General features: G+C 43.1%; 1 protein-coding gene across 2 annotated transcripts in view; it reads left to right on the forward strand.

Annotated features, from left to right (window-relative positions):
• atg4b (autophagy related 4B, cysteine peptidase) overlaps nucleotides 1–24317 on the forward strand; it is a 73007-nt gene that overhangs the window by 3498 nt on the left and 45192 nt on the right. The gene's annotated exons all lie outside the window — the stretch shown is intronic.

Raw genomic sequence — 24317 nt, forward strand, 5'->3', positions numbered from 1 at the left:
CCCCCCGTCTCTCTCTCCCCCCCTCCCCCCCGTCTCTCTCTCCCCCCCTCCCCCCCGTCTCTCTCTCCCCCCCCTCCCCCCCGTCTCTCTCTCCCCCCCTCCCCCCCGTCTCTCTCTCCCCCCCTCCCCCCCGTCTCTCTCTCCCCCCCCTCCCCCCCGTCTCTCTCTCCCCCCCCTCCCCCCCGTCTCTCTCTCCCCCCCCTCCCCCCCGTCTCTCTCTCCCCCCCCTCCCCCCCGTCTCTCTCTCCCCCCCCTCCCCCCCGTCTCTCTCTCCCCCCCCTCCCCCCCGTCTCTCTCTCCCCCCTCCCCCCCGTCTCTCTCTCCCCCCCTCCCCCCCGTCTCTCTCTCCCCCCCCTCCCCCCCGTCTCTCTCTCCCCCCCCTCCCCCCCGTCTCTCTCTCCCCCCCTCCCCCCCGTCTCTCTCTCCCCCCCCTCCCCCCCGTCTCTCTCTCCCCCCCTCCCCCCCGTCTCTCTCTCCCCCCCTCCCCCCCGTCTCTCTCTCCCCCCCTCCCCCCCGTCTCTCTCTCCCCCCCTCCCCCCCGTCTCTCTCTCCCCCCCCTCCCCCCCGTCTCTCTCTCCCCCCCCTCCCCCCCGTCTCTCTCTCCCCCCCCTCCCCCCCGTCTCTCTCTCCCCCCCCTCCCCCCCCGTCTCTCTCTCCCCCCCCCTCCCCCCCGTCTCTCTCTCCCCCCCCTCCCCCCCCGTCTCTCTCTCCCCCCCCCTCCCCCCCGTCTCTCTCTCCCCCCCCTCCCCCCCCGTCTCTCTCTCCCCCCCCTCCCCCCCGTCTCTCTCTCCCCCCCCTCCCCCCCCCCGTCTCTCTCTCCCCCCCCCTCCCCCCCCGTCTCTCTCTCCCCCCCTTCCCCCCCCTCCCCCGTTGCTCTCTCTCCCTCCTCTGTCCACCACCCATCCATCTATCTGTCTAACCTGCTGGCATGAGAGTCTGTGTCATCCCTTTGACCACGCTCAGCACTCAGCGTTCTTTTTCTTCACTTTCCCTTTTGCCGTTGAGTTTCATCACTTTGCCTATTGAAGATCCGTCTTTTAATTGTAACTTTATTAAATTATTTTTATCAATGGGAAGCTCTGCTCAAGTCACTTCTGAATGCATAATTTATTACTTGTTAATATAGAAGTCACTCTACATGAGTGTAGTGTTTCTAATGAATGGTTTATAGCGTATTCTCTTTGTTGTAAGGCTGCTGTCTTAATTTAAATTGTACGATATTTTTGTTTGATTTGTACATTGACTTGAAGAAAACTGCAGCCTAGTAATATGTCGAGTTTACCCATGACCTACTGAACAAAGTTATTGATTTCCGTTATGGGGTAGTGTCCATCAGAGGCCAGGTGTTGCTGGTGGAGTGTGAGAGAAAAGATGGAAATTAGAGGGCTAGCCACCCTGACTTCTTTCAAGCAGCAGGTGATGATGCTCAGATACAGCTATTCTGTCTATGTCCTGAGCTGCGCAAGTGTATATCATGTGAAAATGTCTCGGGGGGAAATGAAGGATTCTGAAACACAGCCGCTTTAAAAATTAGAAAAAATGCAATGTTTACATGTCCTGTTAAGGGTATTGATTTTTGTGATTGTAAAACAGCTTTCAGTCAGGGTCCATCAGAGGACAATCAGTGTTCTGGCTCTGTGAAAATGTCTTCATTTGTTTTTGTGAAAACTGCAAAAGCAGCAATTATTGCCTATCCCTCGATGCCCTGAGGACGTTGAGTCAAATGGGATGTGTGGGACTGGAGTCCCACTTTTCTCTCAAACTTTGTTTCCATCTTCCACCAAGTACGTTTTGTTATCTAAGTGCAGAGTGTAAAAATGCAAATTGGTGGCTGTAGCTCCCTCCTGCATCTGTCCCTAGAAAAAAGATCTCTGAGTTGCTTACAATGGCACTTTTCAACTCCCAATGGTCTAACCTTTTTGCTTTGCTTGTGTCATTACATTTCATTTAGTCATCCGCTCAAACATTCTCATTTCTTCCTTGTCAATAAAACCCTTACTGTCTCCCACACTAGTCATTCCCCCTGCTATGTCCACCACATTGTTGAAGGGGCACTGAGTTGAATCTATCTGGCACACAACTGGTTTTGGCATTCATCGGCAATCAAGCTGGACCACATCAAACACTATGAAGCCCCACTCTCTGCTGTCAATGCAATGCAGTACTCCACGATCATCTTGGATTGCAAAGATGACCCTGGCATTTTTTACTCCACGATCAGCTGTCTCCTTAAATCTCTCTCCTGCCCCTTCTGGATGAGCCACAATCTCCTGCAGTGAAACATTGGGAAAACCAAAGCTGTTGTCTTTGTCTCTGGCCAAAAATGCCACCCCTTTTCTTGCTGTTGTCTGAGACTGAACGTCTGAGCCCACATCATCTCCATCACAAATACCACCTGCCGTCATCTCCATCTTCACTGTTGCTTCAGCACATCTGCTGAAACCCGCACCCATGCATTTGCCTCTACATTTGAGTATTTGAATCCTCCCCAGTGCTCCTTAAAACCTTCTTTGACCAAGCTTTTAAATCACCCCTCCTCTTTTGATGATTAAACAATCCAATTTTGCTTTGTCCTCATCAACAGACCTTCCTCATTCAGGTACACTGTATTTGATCTTTATTCATATCCCGACTGGGATGCCAGATTGTACTCAAATTCTGAAGTGGGCTCGAATCCCTGACCTCTGATTTAGTGGTAAGTGCAACTACTGAACTAAGGCTGGTACTGTCATTCTGTGCTGAGTATAATTCATGTACTTTTCTGACTATTGCATACTCCGTTCAAACCTCAGTTATACTCCTAATGACATAAAAGTGTAGACTTGCCTTTAGGCACCTAGGCAACCTGTGATAGGAGACTTTCTAAACTTGGTGGCACCCCCTATCCCACAATTATTTTAGCACATTGCCTGAGATGATTATCCTGGTGATCACCAGCAATGAGTGTTTCTGTAGGAACTCTATTTAAATACCTCATTATATGTGAATGAACGATCAGCAGCACTTGAAATCCCAGGTCGTTCTTGTACAGATGCTGTGTGCTAAGCTGACCCATTTATAGTGCCTGTTAAGAACCAGTCGCATCTTTGCCTTTTGTGAAGTGATTTCTTACAGCTGGCCTGCTCTATAAATTATTGCTGTAATTGAGCTGTAAGTAATGGGACTTTGATGAAACACTTGCCCCTTCTTGAATTTGATGGAACAAGGTGAAGAGATGAGATGCCATGCAGACTTTCTGCAGTCACCTTTCCTATGCTATTGTCTCTACAAACCCAGATACATTGGTATGCCAGTCAGATTGTACAGTTGGGCACAGTTGTAGGGCTCTGCCAACTGCTGTAAACAAACTCTCAATCAACCTCATCCCAGGACTGGAGCAACTACTAGTGGGCAAGATCATCTTTGCCTTTATACATTTGGACCCTCCCAGATTGCTACAGGGACATTTGTAGTGTAGGTGTATGAGACTCTGCTCCAGTGCGTTATTCAGTAGGAACAGCAACAACAGTGTAACAGAGCTATCCAAATTCATCACCTTGCTGGATGCCCCAAAGTCTAGGTGGTCATATGTAGCCCATCTTTACTGTTCAGGTGGGCACTGTAAAGGGTTCAATGTCATTTGTGTTCAGCTAATCAATGATTAGGTCAATAGCCACTTCAATTCAAGACAATTGTCTGTGTCACCCTTATTTGAAGGCAAATACAGACTTTAAGGATGATTCCTCAGACGAAGGCTACCCTCACTATAGCTGATGACACTCTGGCATCAGTGTGTTGGGAAAAGTGAAGTCCAGGCACAGAATACCAGTGGTATCTTGAAACAGTGCTTCTGGTTAACTCTGGGTGATAAATGTGGCCTTGCCAGTGTTTACAGAAATTTCCTAGTTTCGCTTCTCAAAAGCCTGGCTCTGATTTTTAGGCTAGCCCTAGTTTTCTTCTGGCTAGGAAATCTGTTTCCATGAATATCTTGAATTCTCCAACTGGACTTGGGACTTCTCCCCCAGTGGACTTCTTCTCCATAGACTCTGCTGCAGATCCTCCTGGAGTTGATACATGCTCTGTTGTAGAATGGGTACCGAGAAGCGCAACTGCTACATGGACTTTCCTATGCTACTAAACAGCACCTGACAGGGTGCTTTTGACACTGGAATCCAGTCAACAGTTTTGTCCATACAGCAATCTTTTTTTAAGGAGGTGTGAGGATCAAATCATTGGGATCTGCAAGCACTATTTGTTGCTCCTCTCAGATGCATTTAATTCACCTTGTGCTATTTCCTTAAACTTTAGGGTTTAAACTAGGGTTGATATCATTGTTTTGGTTTTTGTGACAGGTGGTGTGAATCATGCAGTGTGCTTATGAAATACTCCTTCAGTGGCACTGGAACAGCTGACTGGCTTCCTGGGTACACCTACAGAAATAGAAGCAGCACATATAAGCTGACTGGAGTACAGCTTTCAAGCAATAGCTATGTACTGTGTCTGTGTATACTTGTATAAGGATGAGTTAATAAGGAGCAGAAAACCTAACAAAAAGTAGTATTATGGGCAAAAACAGAATTACCTGGAAAAATTCAGCAGGTCTGGCAGCATCGGCGGAGAAGAAAAGAGTTGACGTTTCGAGTCCTCATGACCCTTCGACAGAACTTGAGTTCGAGTCCAAGAAAGAGTTGAAATATAAGCTGGTTTAAGGTGTGTGTGTGGGGGGTGGAGAGAGAGAGAGAAGTGGAGGGGGGGTGTGGTTGTAGGGACAAACAAGCAGTGACAGAAGCAGATCATCAAAAGATGTCAACAACAATAGAACAAAAGAACACATAGGTGTTAAAGTTGGTGATATTATCTAAATGAATGTGCTAATTAAGAATGGATGGTAGGGGACTCAAGGTATAGCTCTGGTGGGAGTGGGGAGAGCATAAAATATTTTAAAATATTTAAAAATGGAAATAGGTGGGAAAAGAAAAATCTATATAATTTATTGGGAAAAAAAAGGAAGGGGGAAACAGAAAGGGGGTGGGGGTGGGGGAGGGAGCTCACGACCTAAAGTTGTTGAATTCAATATTCAGTCCGGAAGGCTGTAAAGTGCCTGGTCAGAAGATGAGGTGTTGTTCCTCCAGTTTGCGTTGGGCTTCACTGGAGCAATGCAGCAAGCCAAGGACAGACATGTGGGCAAGAGAGCAGGGTGGAGTGTTAAAATGGCAAGCGACAGGGAGGTTTGGGTCATTCTTGCGGACAGACCGCAGGTGTTCTACAAAGCGGTCGCCCAGTTTACGTTTGGTCTCTCCAATGTAGAGGAGTCCACATTGGGAGCAACGAATGCAGTAGACTAAGTTGGGGGAAATGCAAATGAAATGCTGCTTCACTTGAAAGGAGTGTTTGGGCCCTTGGACGGTGATGAGAGAGGAAGTGAAGGGGCAGGTATTGCATCTTTTGCGTGGGCATGGGGTGGTGCCATAGGAGGGGGTTGAGGAGTAGGGGGTGATGGAGGAGTGGACCAGGTGTCCCGGAGGGAGCGATCCCTACAGAATGCCGATGGGGGGGTGAAGGGAAGATGTGTTTGATGGTGGCATCATGCTGGGAGTTGGCGTAAATGGCAGAGGATGATCCTTTGAATGCGGAGGCTGGTGGGGTGATAAGTGAGGACAAGGGGGACCCTATCATGTTTCTGGGAGGGAGGAGAAGGCGTGAGGGCGGATGCGCGGGAGATGGGCCGGACACGGTTGAGGGCCCTGTCAACGACCGTGGGTGGAAAACCTCGGTTAAGGAAGAAGGAGGACATGTCAGAGGAACTGTTTTTGAAGGTGGCATCATCGGATCAGATGCGACGGAGGCGAAGGAACTGTGAGAATGGGATGGAGTCCTTACAGGAAGCGGGGTGTGAGGAGCTGTAGTCGAGGTAGCTGTGGGAGTTCGTGGGTTTGTAATGGATATTGGTGGACAGTCTATCACCAGAGATTGAGACAGAGAGGTCAAGGAAGGGAAGTGTCAGAGATGGACCACGTGAAAATGATGGAGGGGTGGAGATTGGAAGCAAAATTAATAAATTTTTCCAAGTCCCGACGAGAGCATGAAGCGGCACCGAAGTAATCATCGATGTACCAGAGAAAGGGTTGTGGAAGGGGGCCGGAGTAGGACTGGAACAAGGAATGTTCCACATACCCCATAAAGAGACAGGCATAGCTGGGGCCCATGCGGGTACCCATAGCCACACCTTTTATTTGGAGGAAGTGAGAGGAGTTGAAGGAGAAATTGTTCAGCGTGAGAACAAGTTCAGCCAGACGGAGGAGAGTAGTGGTGGATGGGGATTGTTCGGGCCTCTGTTCGAGGAAGAAGCTAAGGGCCCTCAGACCATCCTGGTGGGGGATGGAGGAGTAGAGGGATTGGACGTCCATGGTGAAGAGGAAGCAGTTGGGGCCAGGGAACTGGAAATTGTTGATGTGACGTAAGGTGTCAGAGGAATCACGGATGTAGGTGGGAAGGGACTGGACAAGGGGAGAGAGAAGGGAGTCAAGATAACGAGAAATGAGTTCTGTGGGGCAGGAGCAAGCTGAGACGATCGGTCTACTGGGGCAGTTCTGTTTGTGGATTTTGGGTAGGAGATAGAAGCGGGCCGTCCGAGGTTGGGCGACTATCAGGTTGGAAGCTGTGGGAGGAAGATCCCCAGAGGAGATGAGGTCAGTGACAGTCCTGGAAACAATGGCTTGATGTTCAGTGGTGGGGTCATGGTCCAGGGAGAGGTAGGAGGAAGTGTCTGCGAGTTGACGCTCAGCCTCCGCGAGGTAGAGGTCAGTGCGCCAGACAACAACAGCACCACCCTTGTCAGCGGGTTTGATGACAATGTCAGGGTTGGACCTGAGAGAATGGAGTGCAGTAAGTTCAGAGAGAGACAGGTTAGAATGGGTGAGAGGAGCAGAGAAATTGAGACGACTACTGTCGCGCCGACAGTTCTCAATGAAAAGATCAAGAGAAGGTAAGAATCCAGAGGGAGGGGTCCAGGTGGAGGGAGAATATTGGAGATGGGTAAAAGGATCCGTTGAACTGGGAGAGGACTCCTGCCCAAAGAAGTGAGCTCAGAGACGAAGACGGCGGAAGAAGAGTTCAGCATCATGCCGAGCCCGAAATTAATTGAGATGAGGGCATAAGGGTATGAAACTAAGTCCTTTGCTGAGCACTGAACGTTCAGCATCGGAGAGGGGAAGGTCAGGGGGTATAGTGAATACACGGCTGGGGTTGGGATTGGAAGATGGGGTGGGGACGGAGGGATGGGCAGGGGTGGAGGGTCCTAGATGGGTGTTGGTGTCGATGAGTTGTTGGAGCTTGCGTTCCTTAGCACTTGAGAGAAAGATAAAAAGTTTCTTGTTGAGGCGTCAGTGAAGCCCAACGCAAACTGGAGGAACAACACCTCATCTTCCGACCAGGCACTTTACAGCCTTCCGGACTGAATATTGAATTCAACAACTTTAGGTCGTGAGCTCCCTCCCCCATCCCCACCCCCTTTCTGTTTCCCCCTTCCTTTTTTTTCCCAATAAATTATATAGATTTTTCTTTTCCCACCTATTTCCATTTTTAAATATTTTAAAATATTTTATGCTCTCCCCACCCCCACCAGAGCTATACCTTGAGTCCCCTACCATCCATTCTTAATTAGCACATTCATTTAGATAATATCACCAACTTTAACACCTATGTGTTCTTTTGTTCTATTGTTGTTGACATCTTTTGATGATCTGCTTCTGTCACTGCTTGTTTGTCCCTACAACCACACCCCCTCTCCACTTCTCTCTCTCTCTCTCCACCCCCCCACACACACACCTTAAACCAGCTTATATTTCAACTCTTTCTTGGACTTGAACTCAAGTTCTGTCGAAGGGTCATGAGGACTCGAAACGTCAACTCTTTTCTTCTCCGCTGATGCTGCCAGACCTGCTGAGTTTTTCCAGGTAATTCTGTTTTTGTTTTGGATTTCCAGCATCCGCAGTTTTTTTTGTTTTTATATAGTAGTATTATGGGCTTCAGCCTAGAAGAAGCATCCAAGGTCACACTTTGCCCATACTCTGTGGCAATTGTTTATTGTGACTTCACTGAAGATTACTGTTGGTGGTCCTCCTGTTAGTTCACAACAGAAAAGAAAATGATCTAGGCTGGGCATGGTGAATCTCCCACTTTCATTCCCCGAAATTCCAGTTGTGACTCTTCACCTGTTCCTCTGGTATTGCTACCGTTTCAATTGCACTGAGGTGAAATGTTTTCACTCTTAACTACAAGACAACCTCCTTCATCTTTAAATGGTGATTTTACTTCTTGCATACTTGCATGTCAACTCCCAGCTTTATCTTTCTGAACTCCTGCTTTGCCTCTATTTGCTGACAACTTGTCCATCATCCAATCTTGGATGAAGTATGAAGGCTGGCTTTAAGTATTCTGCCAATTGTATGCAAAGGAATCCTCCAAATCTTTTTGTTTTACTCCTCACCAAGGAAAGCAGTTTAGGCATAGGAGTAAATGATGTTGTCAAAGCTTGACAAGCTATCTTGCACTAACCAGGACAGATCAAATTTGAAGTTTTCTTGCTAACCTGCAATTTTATATATTACTGGGCAGCTGAGTGGCTGAGCAGTTAAATGCAGCTAAATCTATACTTTGGTGAATCTGGAGGGTAGGGAAGGCAGGGCTTCTGCCTGGAAGTATTAGCCTTTGCTCCTCCTGTTTTGTCAGAGACATCCAGTTAAACACCTGCAAGAGTTTCAACTCCTTTTATGTTATAGTATCACTTTTGATGGGCTTTGTATCAAAACTTGTAAAGAATGCAACAGCCTCTCTTTTAAGGTGTAGATTTTATGGTGAAATGTAATAAGGTGTTATCTAAGTTCGTTTTACAAAGTCCAATAATGCTGTGTTGTACGCTTATCTTTACATATTTGATATTGTCTTGTATTGCATTTTTGTAAACTTATTCGCCGTGGCTCTTATCCAGCATTCTGTCTGGGTTTTGAGGGAGATAAGTTTGTCAAGCTGCCTGCTCACTTCTTATTTGCTGGTGCACTCATAGGGACATAGGAAAAGGAGTAGGTCATTCAGGTCCTTGAGCATATTCTGCCATTCGTTGAGATCATGATTTTATGTAGACACTTTAGTGGGATGTGGGCGTTGCTGGTAATGCCAGCATTTGTTGCCCATCCCTAACTGCCATTGAGATGGTGCTGGTCAGCTGCTGCCTTAAACTGCTGAAGCCTATTTGAGTTTTCTGTTTGGGACAACTGAGTGGCTTGCTAGGCCATTTCAGAGGGCAGTTGAGATTTAACCACATTGCTGTATCTAGAGTCAGGTGTAGGCCAGACCAGATAAGGATGGCAGATTTCCTTCCTAAAGGACATGATGTATGAATGAACCTGATTGGTTTTGCAAAACCAATGATAGTTATCATGGTCGCCATTACTGAGACTAGCTTTATACTCCAGATCCATTAATTGACTTTAAATTGCTCTAGCTGCCATAGTGAAATTTGAACATGTCCCCAGGATGTTAAGCTGTAGCCCAGTGACATTACCACTACACCACTGTCTTCTCCTGAATCCATGAACTAGCTCCACATGAATACTTTGTTCCATATTCTTAATACCTCTTGCTAATAAGTATCTGAGATTTAATATTGAAAATGTGATGAGATTAAAAATTAATTGATCTTGCATCGGCTGCCATTTGCAGGTTCCAAAATTCTACCACCCTGTGTGTGTAGAGGTGTTTTGTAATCTCCTGAAAAGCTTGGCTCTAATTTTGGGCTATGCCCTTAGCCTAAACTCTCCAACCAGCAGAAATAGTTTCTCTGTATTTGCCCTATTGGTTCTATTAAGTCACAATTTAACCTTCAAAATTCCAGGGAATACAATGTTAATTTGTGTAAACTCAGCTTGCAATTTTAACACTTGGAGTCCACGTATCATTCTGCTAAATCTGTGTTGCAGCCCTCTCAAGGCCAGTGTATCCTCCTTCTGGTGTGGTGCATAGAACTGCTCACCATACTCTGACTGTGGTCTAACAAGGGCTTTGTGTAGCTGAGGCATGATTTCAGCTCCCATTATTCTAATCCTCAAGATATAAATGCATTAGCCCTTTTCGACTCATGAACGGGTTCAGAAATGACTTTTTAAAAAATCTTTGTACCTGGGCCCCCGAGTCTTTTTGGATCCCTACTGTTCCTAACATTTCACATTTGAAAAGTACTTTATTCTATCCTTTTTAGTCCAAAGTGGATGACTTATTTATCCACATTGAACAAAACTTTGGCAAATGTATTTCATTAATTTAATGCATATTAATATCCCATTGTAATTTCATGTCCCCATCTACACTGCTTACAATACCACCTACCTTGATGTCATTGGCAAACTTGGTTAAGGGACTTTCTATTCCATCATCTAAGTCATTTTTTTTTTAAGATGTTCTTCTATTCCCAACACAAATCCTTGTGAGAAACCACTAGTCCCATCCTGCCAACTGCAGTACTTGCCATTCAACTAACTGCATCGATGATTTGTCATTAATTCTCTGAACTTCAATTTTACTTAAACCTGTTTGAATTTTTAAGAGGTGACTGTTATCAGACGGGACCTACCTTTTACAAATCATGTTTACAGTACTCCAGGTGTGGTCTCACCAGTACCCTGCACACCTGAAGCATCAATCCCCTACTTTTGTATTCAATCCCCCTCATAAGCAGTAACATTCTATTAGCTTTCCTAATTACTTGCTGTACCTTTCATGATTCATGCACCAGGCCACCCAGATTCCTCTGAATCTCGGAGCTCTGAAATCTCACCATTTAGGTAATTGCTGCTTTTTATTCCTGCCTAAATAGACAATTTCACACTTTCCCACATTATACTCCATTTGCCATGTCTCTGCTCACTCACTTAACCTATCTATGTCACTTTGTAGCCTCCTTGTGCCCTCTTCATAACTTAACTTTCCTATCTATCTTTGTGTGTTGGCTGCTATATCTGAGAATTGTCCTGTGTAGCCAGTATAGCCAATTATGTGACATATAACTTTGCACTTAAGAATTTTGCTATTGTTTAATCTTGAAATATATTCTAAAATGGCTATAGCAGCTACATTTCAGTTTGCTTTTGAGAGAGGACTTCTTTCCAGCCCATTATGTAAAAACCTAAAGGGAAGATTTACTATGGATGAATAAAGATGTAAAGTAACAATTTGAGGGGTAGGAACGAGGTGTTCATTAGGAACTGAGACAGCAGAAGAGTGCATAATAGAATATGAAGAAATCAGGAGCGAGGTCAAAAACAGGAAGGTAAAGAGAAACTAAAAAATTATCAAGGAACATAAAACAAAAAATATTTCACAGGTATATCAGTAAAAAAGGAAGTCTGTGATGGTAATAGGGTCATTAATGGATAGACTGGATGATACCACGGGTGACGCTAGATGGCAGAAATATTAAATAATTATTTTGCTTCAGTATTTATCAGGGAGTTAAACAGGTAGACATGACATTGATGAAATGAATAATGAGATAAATGCATTTAAAATGCAAAAAAAAAGGCTGTATTGAATAATCAGACTAATCAAAGTGAATGAAAACCTGAAACAAAAACAAAAATTGCTGGAAAAACTCAGCAGGTCTGACAGCATCTATGGAGAGGAAGACAGAGTTAACGTTTCGAGTCCGTATGACTCTTCAGAAGAGTCTTCTCCACAGGTGCTGTCAGATCTGCAGAGTTTTTCCACAATTTTTGTTTTTGTTTCAGATTTCCAACATCTGCAGTATTTTGCTTTTATCTTAGTGAATGAAAACCTGTTCTGGTTTTGCATCCAAGCATTTTAAAAGAAGCTAGGGAACAGATAGAGATATATATAACAATTTGTTAGGAAAAGGGGTCGTGCTAGAGGACTGATGGAAAGCTAACGTAATTCCTATATTTAAGGAGGACAGAACATGTCCAGGGAATTATAGACCAGTCAGCTTATCATCAGTGGCAGGAAATGTAATGGAATCCTTACTAAAGGAGAGAATAGAAGAACATCTAAAAACAAAAAAATATAGTAAAGAATAGCCTGTGTGGATTTCAGAATGGAAGATCTTGTCTTATGAATTTTCTGAGGTAACAGAGCAGATAATGGTAATACAGTAGGTGTAATTTATCTGGATATTCAAAAGGTCTTCGATAAAGTGCCCCATCATAGACAAATGAATAAGATCAGAGAATGTGGAGTCAGGGAACAAGTGGCAGAATGAATTGCTAACTGGCTTCAAGACAAAGGAGAGAGTAGGAATAAATGGTTGTGGCAGAAAGTGGGAATTGGTGTTCCACAAGCAACAGTGCTGGGACCACCTTGGTTCACAATTTACATTAATAGTTTGGACTTTGGAAACAAAAACACAATTTCTAAATTTGAAGATGACATCAATTTTTTAGGGTGGGGGATAGTCAATACTGAGGGTGTCTGGACAAATAATTGGCAAATGAAGTTCAAATTGGCAAATGAGATGCAGAGGGATGTGGGAGTCCTGTTGCACAAACCGCAAGAGGTTCATGTGCAGGTACAGCAAGTAATTAGGAAAGCTAATAAAATGTTGTCATTTATTGCGCGGGGAATTGAATACAGAAACAGGCAGATTATGCTTCAGTTGTACAGAGCACTGATGAGGCCACACCTGGAGCACTGTGTACATGAATTGGTCTCCTTTATATAAAGAAGGATGTATATAAAGAAGGAAGCAGCTCAAAGAAGGTTTACTAGACAAACACCTGGAATGGGCATGTTGTCTTATGGGGTAAGGCTGGAAAGACTTGTATCCGCTGGAGTTTAGAGTGAGAAATGACTTGATTGAAACATGTAAGATCTTGAGGGGTCTTGACAGGGTGGATGTGGGGAGGATGTTTCCTCTTGGGGAGATCTAGAGCTAGGGGTCACTGTTTAAAAATAAAGGTCACCCATTCAAGGCAGATGAGGAAAACTTTTTCAGAGGGTTGACAGTCTTTGGAACACCTCCTGAAAAGGCAGTGAAAGCAAGTCTTTGAATATTTTTAAGGCAGAGCTAGATAGATTGTTGATTACCAAGGGGGTGAAAAGCTGTTGGGGGTAGGCAGGAATGTGGAGTTGAGGTTAAAATCAGATCAGCCATGATTTAATGAATGGCGGAGCATGCTCAAGGGGCCCAGTGACCTACTCCTGCTAATTCATACGTATTGCCACCTTCTCAAGGACAGCCAGGGATGGGGAATTAATGCTGGCCTGCCAGTGATGTACACATCCTGATTTGAATAAAACACAAATGTAAGACAGTACATTTTGCTTGGAAGATGCAAGTCTAGGTTGGGTAGAGGAACAAAGGGTTCTCTGAATACAAATAGACCAATCACTAAAAGCTGCTCCATAGGTTAACAAAGCCATTTTAAAAACAAACCAATCACTTTTTATTTCTAGAAGGATAGAATTGAAAAGCAGTGAAGTTATGCTAAACATATGTAGAACCATGGTTAGACCATGCTTAGAGTAGGGTGTGCAGTTCTGGTTGCTACGTTATAAAATGGGTTTAGATTTAGATGAGAAAAGATGGGAGGAGGCTTGAATGCAGCATGAACATGGACGAATTGGGCTGGATGGCCTGTGTCTGTACCGTATATACTAGGTAATCCCAAATTAGTGCAAACTTTACTTCTAGCAGATAAACTAACAAGGAATCAAAGAATGTTACAGCAAGAACAGGCTATTAAGTGTGGGATGTTGTTTTGCTCTGCATAAGCCACATAATTTAATTACACTCCTTTTTCACTGTAACTCTTTTGAGTACAAACCCGTTTCCATCTGTTTCAGATGAAGTAACATTGTTTCATAGTTTGCCATTGTGGGATTTGAACTCTCAATCTTGGGGTTACAAACCCAGTACTATAACCACCTGGCTATTTAGGCCAAGCCCCTTTTTCACTGTATACAAGTTTGCTAAATGCTCAAATTAATTGTCAGCCATTTCTAAATTGATTAGAAAGAATGTGAACCAAACAAATGTTTTGTCTCAATAAATGGCTAAAAAGATTTCTAATGTTCTCCATCAAAGCCACTCAGCTCCAGACCTCATTACAGTCTTGGTTCAAACTTAATTAAAAAAAACTGAATTCCAGAGGTGTGAGTGACTGTCCTTGACATCAAGGCAGTATTTGACTAAGTGTGACATCAAGGAACCCTAGTAAAATGGAAGTTCGTAACAATCTGCGGAAACTCTCAACTGACTGGAGTCCTGCCTAGTACCAAGGAAGGATTAGTAAGATTAGGAGAGGGGTGAAATATAAGCTGGTTTAAGGTGGGGGGAGAGAAGTGGTTGGGGGGGGGTGTTGGTGTTGTGGTTGTAGGGACAAGCAAGCAGTGATTGGAGCAGATAATCAAAAGATGTCACGGACAAAAGAACAAAGAGGTGTTGAAGGTGGTGATATTATCTAAACGAATGTGCTAATTAAGAATGGATGGCAGGACACACAAGTTACAGCTCTAGTGGGGGTGGGGTGGAATAAGACTAACAGGGCATAAAAGGTATAGATTTAAAAATAATGGAAATAGGTGGGAAAAGAAAAATCTATATAAATTATTGGAAAAAACGAAAACAAAAGGGAGGGGGAAGAAACGGAAAGGGGGTGGGGATGGAGGAGGGAGTTCAAGATCTAAAGTTGTTGAATTCATATTCAGTCCGGAAGGCTGTAAAGTGCCTAGTCGGAAGATGAGGTGCTGTTCCTCCAGTTTGCATTGAGCTTCGCTGGAACAATGCAGCAAGCCAAGGACAGACATGTGGGCAAGAGAGCAGGGTGGAGTGTTAAAATGGCAAGCGACAGGGAGGTTTGGGTCATTCTTGCGGACAGACCGCAGGTGTTCTGCAAAGCGGTCACCCATTTGGTCTCTCCAATGTAGCATAATGTTTTTGTTTTTTCCAATAATTTATATAGATTTTTCTTTTCCCACCTATTTCCATTATTTTTACATCTATACCTTTTATGCCCTGTTAGTCTTATTCCATCCCACCCCCATTAGAGCTGTACTTTGTGTGTCCTGCCATCCATTCTTAATTAGCACATTCGTTTAGATAATATCACCACCTTCAACACCTCTTTGTTCTTTTGTCTGTGACATCTTTTGATTATCTGCTCCTATCACTGCTTGCTTGTCCCTACAACCACAACCCTCCCTCCCTTAAACCAGTTTCTATTTCACCCCTCTCCTAATTTTACTCAGTTCTGTTGAAGGTCATGAAGACTGGAAACATCAACTTTTTTCTTCTCCGCTGATGCTGCCAGACCTGCTGAGCTTTTCCAGGTAATTCTGTTTTTGTTTTGGATTTCCAGCATCTGCAGTTTTTTGTTTTTACCAAGGAAGGATGGTTGTTTGTTGGAGGCCAATCAGCTCAGGCCCAGGATATCACTGCAGGAGTTCCTCAGGGTAGTGTCCCAGGCCCAACTATCTTCTTCATCATCAATGACCTTCCCTCCGTCATAAGGTCAAAATGGGGATGTTTGCTGATTGTACAGTGTCCAATACCATTCACGTCTCCTTGGATACTGAAGCAGTTGAACCCATATGCAGCAACACCTGGACAGCATTCAGGCTTGGGCTGATAAATGGCAAGTAACATTGGTGCTACACAAGTGCCAGGTAATGACCATGAGTGATTCTAACCACCATCTCTTTACATTCAGGGCGTTGCCATCACTGAATCCCCCATTATCAACATCCTGTGGGTTACTATTGACCAAAAACTTGAACTGGACCAACTATGTAAATACTGCATGAGTAGGTCAGACTTGGAATTTTGGGGTGGGTAAATCATCCCCTGACTCCCCAAAACCTGTCCACCATCCACAAGCCAATAGTGAGATGGAATACTGTCCTGGATGAGTGAAGCTCCAGCAACTTCCAAGAAATTCAACACCATCAGATGCTCAACACCTGCCAGTTGAAAGCAGATTTCTTGATCACCCTGCCTACCATCTTGAACACCACTCCCTCCACCACTGGCACACCATGGCTGTTGCGTACCACGTACAAGATGCATTACAGCAACTCACCAAAGCTCCTTTCACAGCACCTTCCAAACCTGTGACTCCTACCACTTTGAAGAACAAGGGCAGCACGTCCTGAGAGCACCACTGCCTGCAAGTTCCTTCCAAGTCTCACACCATCCTGACTAGGAACTATACCGTGTTCCTTCACTGTCATTCGATCAAAATCCTGGAACTCCCTCCCAAACAGCATCATGGATATACCTACATCTACATCCCGTGGACTGCAGTGGTTCAAGAAGGCAACTCACCACCACCTTGAGGGCAATTGGGGATAGGCAATAAATGCTGGCATTGCTAGTGATGCTCTCATTCCATAAATTTAAAAATGCCTATTTTGTATTAGATATGGTTAAGTTGGTCTGTTAAATTGCCTTTTTTTTTTAGAAGTTTAATTCATTACTTAATATAAAGGTTTCAGCCTCTCAAATTCTGGGCTCAGTCTTTGACCCAGTTCCATCATGCTGGTAGCTTAAGGGCCATGGTGCATTGAGCATCCGTTTTGGGAACAATTTCCCTTTTGGTGAGCCTCGGTGAGATTTTTCTCACTACAATAGTAAGGCATTTTGTCTGAGAATTTCTGACTCTTGTATTCCAGTTGATAAATGAGTGAAAAAAGCACTTGTTTTGTGAGTTGCTGCATCAGAGTGGTGGGGGACAAGTGGTCATCTGCTTCGCGCGCCTGACAGAGTAGTTCAGCAATCCTTGACCCCACCCTTTTCTTCAGATAGTTGGATGATATCTCAACGTTACAGCAATGTGATTTGTGTCCTATACTTGGATAAACAGGGGTAGTTTTGTCATCATTAATGTCAAATTCATGAAGTAGAAAGCAATAAGCTGCAATGAATAGAAGGATTAGATGAAGAGGGATACTTGACGGCTTGTATGGAGTGTAAACATAAGTGTAGAGGAGTTGGGGCAAATGGCCTGTTTGTGTTGTACAGTCAGCATGAAGCAATTATAAAACATGAAGTATTATAAAACAGCTTGTCAGCACTGGTAATATTTGGGATATCTGCTGTTGTAGAAATGATCAATTGAGTTTGTGTGCAAAAAGTCACCCCAACAATGTGCTTATTTATAAATTTCCCACATTTGTATTCTTCAAATCTGTGCAATGCAAATTGGCGTATAATCATATTCTTCCAGTTTAATATGAGATGCTTTATTAAGTAAACTTGCCAGTTTCTGGAAAGCAAATCGAAACCCTTTAATTCAGTGAATAGGAGGCACATGAAAACCAAATATGATTGCAAACACTTTAGGTTAATGCCACGTCTCTGCTTATATTAATTCACGTCTCACGCAGTATTTAATAATTCTTTTATGCCTCCCCTACTTCCCTATGTCAGCACAAGATCATTCAAACTGAAATGATGTTAGAAACTGTTGTAACAACTATTTGTCTTTTATTCATGCAAGGTTGTACAGTCTCTAATAACTCTCTTTGAACTGACCAGGGCTAGTTGCAAGAAGGCAACCAGTGTCCATGGAACTTAAAGGCTTTGGGAATCAAGTGCAATGTTTGAATTTAAACCTGAGGGCTTCTATTTGGGTGGCATTAATGGCATCAAAATTCAATAATGTAGCAAGAATAGGCATATCCCAAGTACAATACATAGCTAAATATTCTACCTATTGGATTCTACAAGTGTTTTGTTCTTCCTTGGTGAGTTCAACTGTCTCTGCCACATCTGCAACCCCTCACCATGGGAAAGGACAGTTGCATGACACCACGCCGACGCAGTAACTCCCCATACATTCCCAAGCTGGGACAGGTGGGGTCAAGGATTGCTGAACCACTCTGTCAGGCGCGCGAAGCAGATGACTACTCGTCCCCCAGCACTCTGATGCAGCAACTTCCCAAACAAGTGCTTTTTTCACTCATTTAAAATTCTTGCATGATCCACTTTAAAAAAAAAAGTCCAGTTTTCAGATTCCACTGATTTTCGGATAGCCAGGTTTGAGGTCCTATCTGTGTAATTTATTTAACTGCAATGCAATTGTTTTTCAACCGATTGGAATTATATATCAGCTGATTGTAATTTCATATGCAAATTAGCAGACATTCAAAATACTTACAAATGTTTGTGTGCTTATCTTCCCCTTAGCCTGGCAGGTGTAAAAACAAGAATTTTAACATAACTTGCAATGCAATTCACAAAAGCATGATTAAAATTACCTATAAAATTGTCTTGTGTGTAACTTTGTTAATATTTTCCATAAAGGCTCAAGCCTCTCTCAAAAGCTTGGCCTTGAAGTTGATATTTGAACCCACAACTATATTGGCTTTAGGAAGTTGGTACAGCCTCAGCATGGCAGAATTTCCCAATATGAATTAGTAGGATTTAGTCAGAAAATGACTAGTTAATTCACATCCGAAAAGGTGCATCTCCTCTTGGAGTGTAGGAATTTGAGTTTCTTTACAAGTTATTTGAAAAGCAGCTGCAAAATACATTTTCAGGTGAAGTTACAGAGATACAGCACATGTCAAAGACAGAAATTTTCTTCTCTACATCAGTCAGAGATAACTAAGCCCTTTCTTGACTTTTTTTTAAAAGTACAAGCTGCACCTGGGATCATTTTAGGATTTTAAGATCTGGATAAAGGAACTGTGTCATACTGATGCAATGAGAGATGCTCTTTGATGATTGGGATGGGTAGAAGGAGCTTGACACTACATGCTCTACCTGACCTGGAAGCACTTGGTGTTGACACTTGTGATGAAGTAGAAATGGTCCCATTACCCCAGAGTGGGTATCCCTCATGTTATGAGCAGAATGGACTGAATGTGAAATATAAATGTGTGTGGTGACATCAGTGAATGTAACATCTCCACTTAGTGCAGGTTGCTGCTGGGAGGAGAGCATTGGCTGCGATTTCTTCGGCAGGTTTATGCACTGAAATGCGATTTTAATTGACTTACAAGCAACTAAAGTACCACTGAACGATAATTCTAAATTATGTATTATCCTTGCTGCTATTAATAGTGCAAAGAATGAAAAAGTGGACTATTCCAACGCAGCACTTACTGTGCTAATTCAGGCGTCAAGTCATTTCAAGCTCAGTCAAAATTGCCAAGCATTTGAGCTGCCTAGATGGAAGTTTAAGAGGAACGCCAAGGCATGAGACCAGATTACCAGCAGGGTGCCCACACAAGAGACTGTTATGGGCTGATTTGGTCACTGAAGAAGCTCACTTTGGAGTGTTTTCTCATTTTTTGACCATTTTAAGGCAAGATGATTTCCATTCTCACTGCACTTGCTCGCACCTGGGTTCCATATATGATTAACTCAGCAGTGACTTTGGCAACCCTGTGAAAGTATTGTGCTGTGATTTACAGGATATTTTCAGCTATTAAACTTTGCTTTGATCTGTAATCAGGGGTTTGATTGTAATTTGTTCTAAACTCTGGAACTTGGACATGGCTTTTAAGCTTTTAGAATGGAAAGGGTGGGTGTGATTGTTGGTGCCGTATATACCACTGACAATACACAGCAGACTTCTCATGTAGTTGTTAGCCAGGACTGTGGCTTCTCATCTTTGCCAGGGCCTCACTCACTGAGATCCTGGATATGTTTGCAATTTGATTTTGAAAACCTTACTAGTTCCTGAGTTGTATGGTGCATGCTGGAAATTGTAGTTCCTGTCACTCAGGAATCACAACAGTGAGTTATAGCTGATGAAGTGAATTACCAAGGCTCCCTTTATAGGCCATTGAGTAAGGAATCTGGTGTGAATCAGATAGCATGGGAGCTGCGGCAGAGGCTCTACCCGAATGTCTCCACTATTAGTGAGGTGCATCTTGTTTAGACACCACTTTCTCTCTACTGCTAAGAGGGCAACAAATATTTTCAAGATGTTAAAGCGGGCAGGGGGATAAGTTTCTCAATCTTCTGCTGTAATATTGATATATTTTTCTTAGTGGAATTGTTTACTTTCATTAATCACTGATAGAAAACAACAGGAAAGCAAATTTGGCAGGCATTACAGTCACAACCTTTACTCTTAATGGAAAATTCAATTTAGCTTTTGTCTACTAATGAGGCTATTAATGGTGAATAGTAATTACTGTGTTTATCAAACCACCTATAACTGCTGTCCCAATAAAAGAAAATAATAATATGGGAAGCATGTAATTTGAACAATGAGTCAGAGGGAAGTAAACAATGCAGGTACTGAAGCAGCCAATTTAAATTCATTTGAAGAAAAGAAAGAAACAGGATTTCCATAGTGCATGTCATAGTATCAAAATGGCCCAAAATGTTTTCAACCAAGGAAGTACCTTTACAACAGTGACTACAATTCAAATGTAGAAAATGCAACAGCCATTTTGCAGTTTGCATGGCAAGCTCCCACAAACAGCAATTGATATTCTGTTTTCAGTGATATTTGAAGGAAAAATATTGTCCAGGCTCCTCTTTGCTCTTTGAATAGTGCCACGGGATCTTTTATGTCAAGCTGAGACATTTTACGCTGCTTAAATGAACTAGGAATGAGCAGGTTCATTTTAGATTATTCAATAGAAGGATTCTATCCAATACATTAGTCTGTCTTTTCTGTTTACACAGCTGGCTAAAGAGCCAGTTTCTTCCATTTTCCCCTCATTACTGAAACTTTTCATCATTTGCAGCATTTCAGTCATTCTTTTCTGCTTTTTTTTTCCATGGCCTTGGAGTCTTTTCCATACCAGGATGCCCAAAACTTAGCACAGTATTCCAACTGCAGTCTAACAAATGATTTGTAAAGGTTTAGTATTACCTCTTTGCTTTGGAACTCTGTGCTCCTCGTTAAGAAGCACACCCTGTCCGTATTGAGTAGCCCAGGTTGGGTGCATTTAACATGTTTCTAAAATTTCAGCCGAGTAGAATGACGACAGTGTAAATTTTTTTGTGGTTTCATTCATGATGGTAGCACATTGAAGTGATTAAGGATGTATAAGGAATATATTGCACAACATTAAAGTGTGTTTATTTGTATATCTTTATTGTTAGTACTGATAAAACTCCACTTGCAAAGTGCTGTGACCTCAGATTTAGAAGAGGCTTTAGAGCAGAAAAGGATTATAAGAATGGGCCAGAATGAGGGACTTAGTTATTTAGGTAGATTGGAGAAGCACTCCTTAGAGATGTTTGAGAGGAATTTTGACAGAGGTGTTCAAAATCATGAGTCTGAGCAGAGTAGATAGGGAGAACCCCCCCCTTTGGCAGGAGGGTTGAGGACCAAAGATCACAGATTTGAAGTGATTGGCAAATGAATCAAACACAACATGAGGAAAAGTTTCTGTACACAGTGAGTGGTTGGGGTCTGGAATGCACTGCCTGGGAGTTTGGTGGAGGCAGATTCCGTCTTGGCTTTCAAAAGGGAATTGGATAAGCACCCGAAGGGAGAAAAATGGAGAACTAAGAGGAAAGAGCTGGGGAATGGGGCTAACTAAATTGCTCATGCAGAGAGCTGGCAATGTCTCAACAGGTCAAATAGCCTCCTGTGCTGTAAGCATTCTATGATTCTATTCTCCCACCGTACTACTTTCTGTTTCTAGTTTCCACACCAAACATTCTTCTGACCTCCGATGCTCTTATGCGGTATTGTTGATCCAATTATTCAGAGATCCAAGATGTATAGATTGGCCAAACTGTCATTGAGGTATTAGGAGATTGTCTCCTCTGTTTGGGGTTATGATAAAATCCATTAATCCTGCATTGCAGCAATGACCGCACTTCTAAGTAATTCATTATTTATGAAGTGCTTCTGGGATATCCCAAGGATATGATAAATTGTAATTGAAATTTAGCTTTGTCAGGCTTTCTCATTTATTTTCTTTCTCCTCACCTGGTCACCATTGGTGGTAGAAACTGTAGAGAGAGGGGCAGAACAATGGAGGTTTATGAACTGCAATATTGTTTTCAGTTTGAAAAAACTATGTCCAGTATTTTATACAAGACAATGACTTTATTCTGCGATGTAGAATGTCAAGGAAATCAGATCTTGATGTATTAAAAATCAGTATTGAGTTGAGATAGTGATAGTACTGCTTTGTAAGTTATTGGTGTGCCTCCACTTGAAGTACTGTGAGCAGTCCTCATTGTTATAGTACTGAAAAGACATTAACGATAGAAGGGATACAGAAGAGCAGAATGATAGAAGAAATGGAGGGATTGAGTTATGAATGCTTATGTAAATTGGCCATGTTCTCACCAGGAAAGGGAAGATTGAGGAGTGGCATGAGTGTTCTTTAGGTTCGAAAGGGACTAGTTAATTGAGATGGGATGTCAAATTGCACAGTGGCCTGATATGACATCCCATTACTTGGCATGGGCCGCATTCAGCACAAGTTGTTTAGACACACTTTGGGTAGAAGCAGATATACTTCTGTATGTAAAATGGGTGGAATGTACACACATTTGTGGAGACGGCCCTGGTCTTAATCTGTACCACTGGCATGGCTGCCACCGTATTGCTCATCACTGTTTTTAGGCGGGACTTGTTGTTGCCTGTTTTCAGATCCTCTGCAAAATGTGTGAAAACCAGGTGGCGTATACACCATAATTAATTGTCAAACTACTGGTTTATGCTCATTTAGTATTGAGCTATTTATGCTCAAATACTACAATTTTGGGGGCAGACAGTTGCTATATGAGATGCGCTGCTCCATTATCAGTCTTGTAAAAACACCATCTTGCTGTCTGCCTCATCATTGAAATGGATTGAACGGCATGACATTGGTGTACTTGCATGATAGATATGAACTGAAGTCACCACAAAGTTACATTTTGTCTATTCCAGTCCAAGCACCATTGTAGTCATAAGTTGTAAGTACCACTGAGCCACTCTTGGTACTGAAAATTAACTATTACAATGTGGATTCCTTCATGTTTTTAATTGTTGGAGATAAAAAAAAGAATTATATAAGAACATAGGAGCTGGAACAGTCCATTTGGCCCTTTTTGAGCCTGCTCCTCCATCCAATACGACCATGGCTGATCTACCTCAACTCTGCCCTCCCACACTATCCCCATACCCCTTAATTCTCTTAGCCAAAAATCTGTTGACCTCTGACTTAAATATCCTCAATAACTGCAACCACAGCTCTCTGGTTAGAGAATTCCAAAGATTTACAACCTTTGAGTGAAGAAATTTCTCCTCATGTCAGTCTAACAGGTCGACCACTTACTCTGAGACTGTGTCCCATGATCTCAATTCTCCAGCCAAGTGAAACAATCTCTCAGCATCTATCCATACCCAGCCCTTTAAGTTTATATACTTCATTGAGGTCACCGCTCATTCTTCTAAACTCCAGGAAAGAATGGCCTAGTCTACTCAATCTCTTCTCATAGGACAATCCCGACATCCCAGGAACTAGTCCAGCTAATCTTCATTGCACTCCCTCTCGGGCAAATATGCCCTTCCTTGGGTAGTGGGACTAAAACTGCAACCATTGTCCTCACCAATGTCCTCTATCATTATAGTAAATCTTTTCTCTGATACATGAGTCCCTTTGTGGCAAAAGTTAATATGCCATTTGCCTTCTGAATTTTTTGTAATTCATATACAGGGACACACCACTTTCCCTCTGAATGCAAACATTTCCAGTATCTCGCCATTCAAAAAAAGCTTGTTTTTCTTGAATAACTTTACACTTCACCACATGGTATTCAATCTGCTGTGTTCTTGCCCACTCACCCAACCAGCCTATATCCTTCTGCACTCTCTTTCTGTCATCCTCACTGCTTATTTTCCCACTTCACTTTATATTGCCAGCAAACGTGGGCATTTTACACCCTCCCCTGATCTACATCAATAATGTAGATTGTAAATAGCTGAGGTGCAAGTACTTCCCTTGCCGTCCCTTTTCTTTTAGTTCCCCCCTCTTTTTATTTCTCTTTTCTGTACCTGATTTGATACTGAATTCACCCACTTTTTCCCTCCATTTTAATTTTCTCTGTACTCCTATTAGACCTCTCTCTCCTGTTGTCATACCTCCTTTTGTTTCTCTCCTCTTGGGTACTCTGCCCTCCCAAATCCCTGCTGTAATCCTTTAGTACTCCTCAGTCTTTGTACTTTTCAACCACCATTCCAGACTTGTATCCCTCTTAGATAAGTCTCCCTCTATGCCTTCCCTCTGTGGCTGTCTGAGCATTTTCCGAAGGGCCATGTGAAGCACTTGTTGCTACCTACTTTCTTTTATTCTTTGAGTTGCTTTCTTGAACTGCTGCAGTCCCTGTGATTAATTTATATGCACAGTGCTGTTAGAGA

This window comes from Carcharodon carcharias, chromosome 2 (assembly GCF_017639515.1).
Source record: "Carcharodon carcharias isolate sCarCar2 chromosome 2, sCarCar2.pri, whole genome shotgun sequence".
NCBI lineage: Eukaryota > Metazoa > Chordata > Chondrichthyes > Lamniformes > Lamnidae > Carcharodon > Carcharodon carcharias.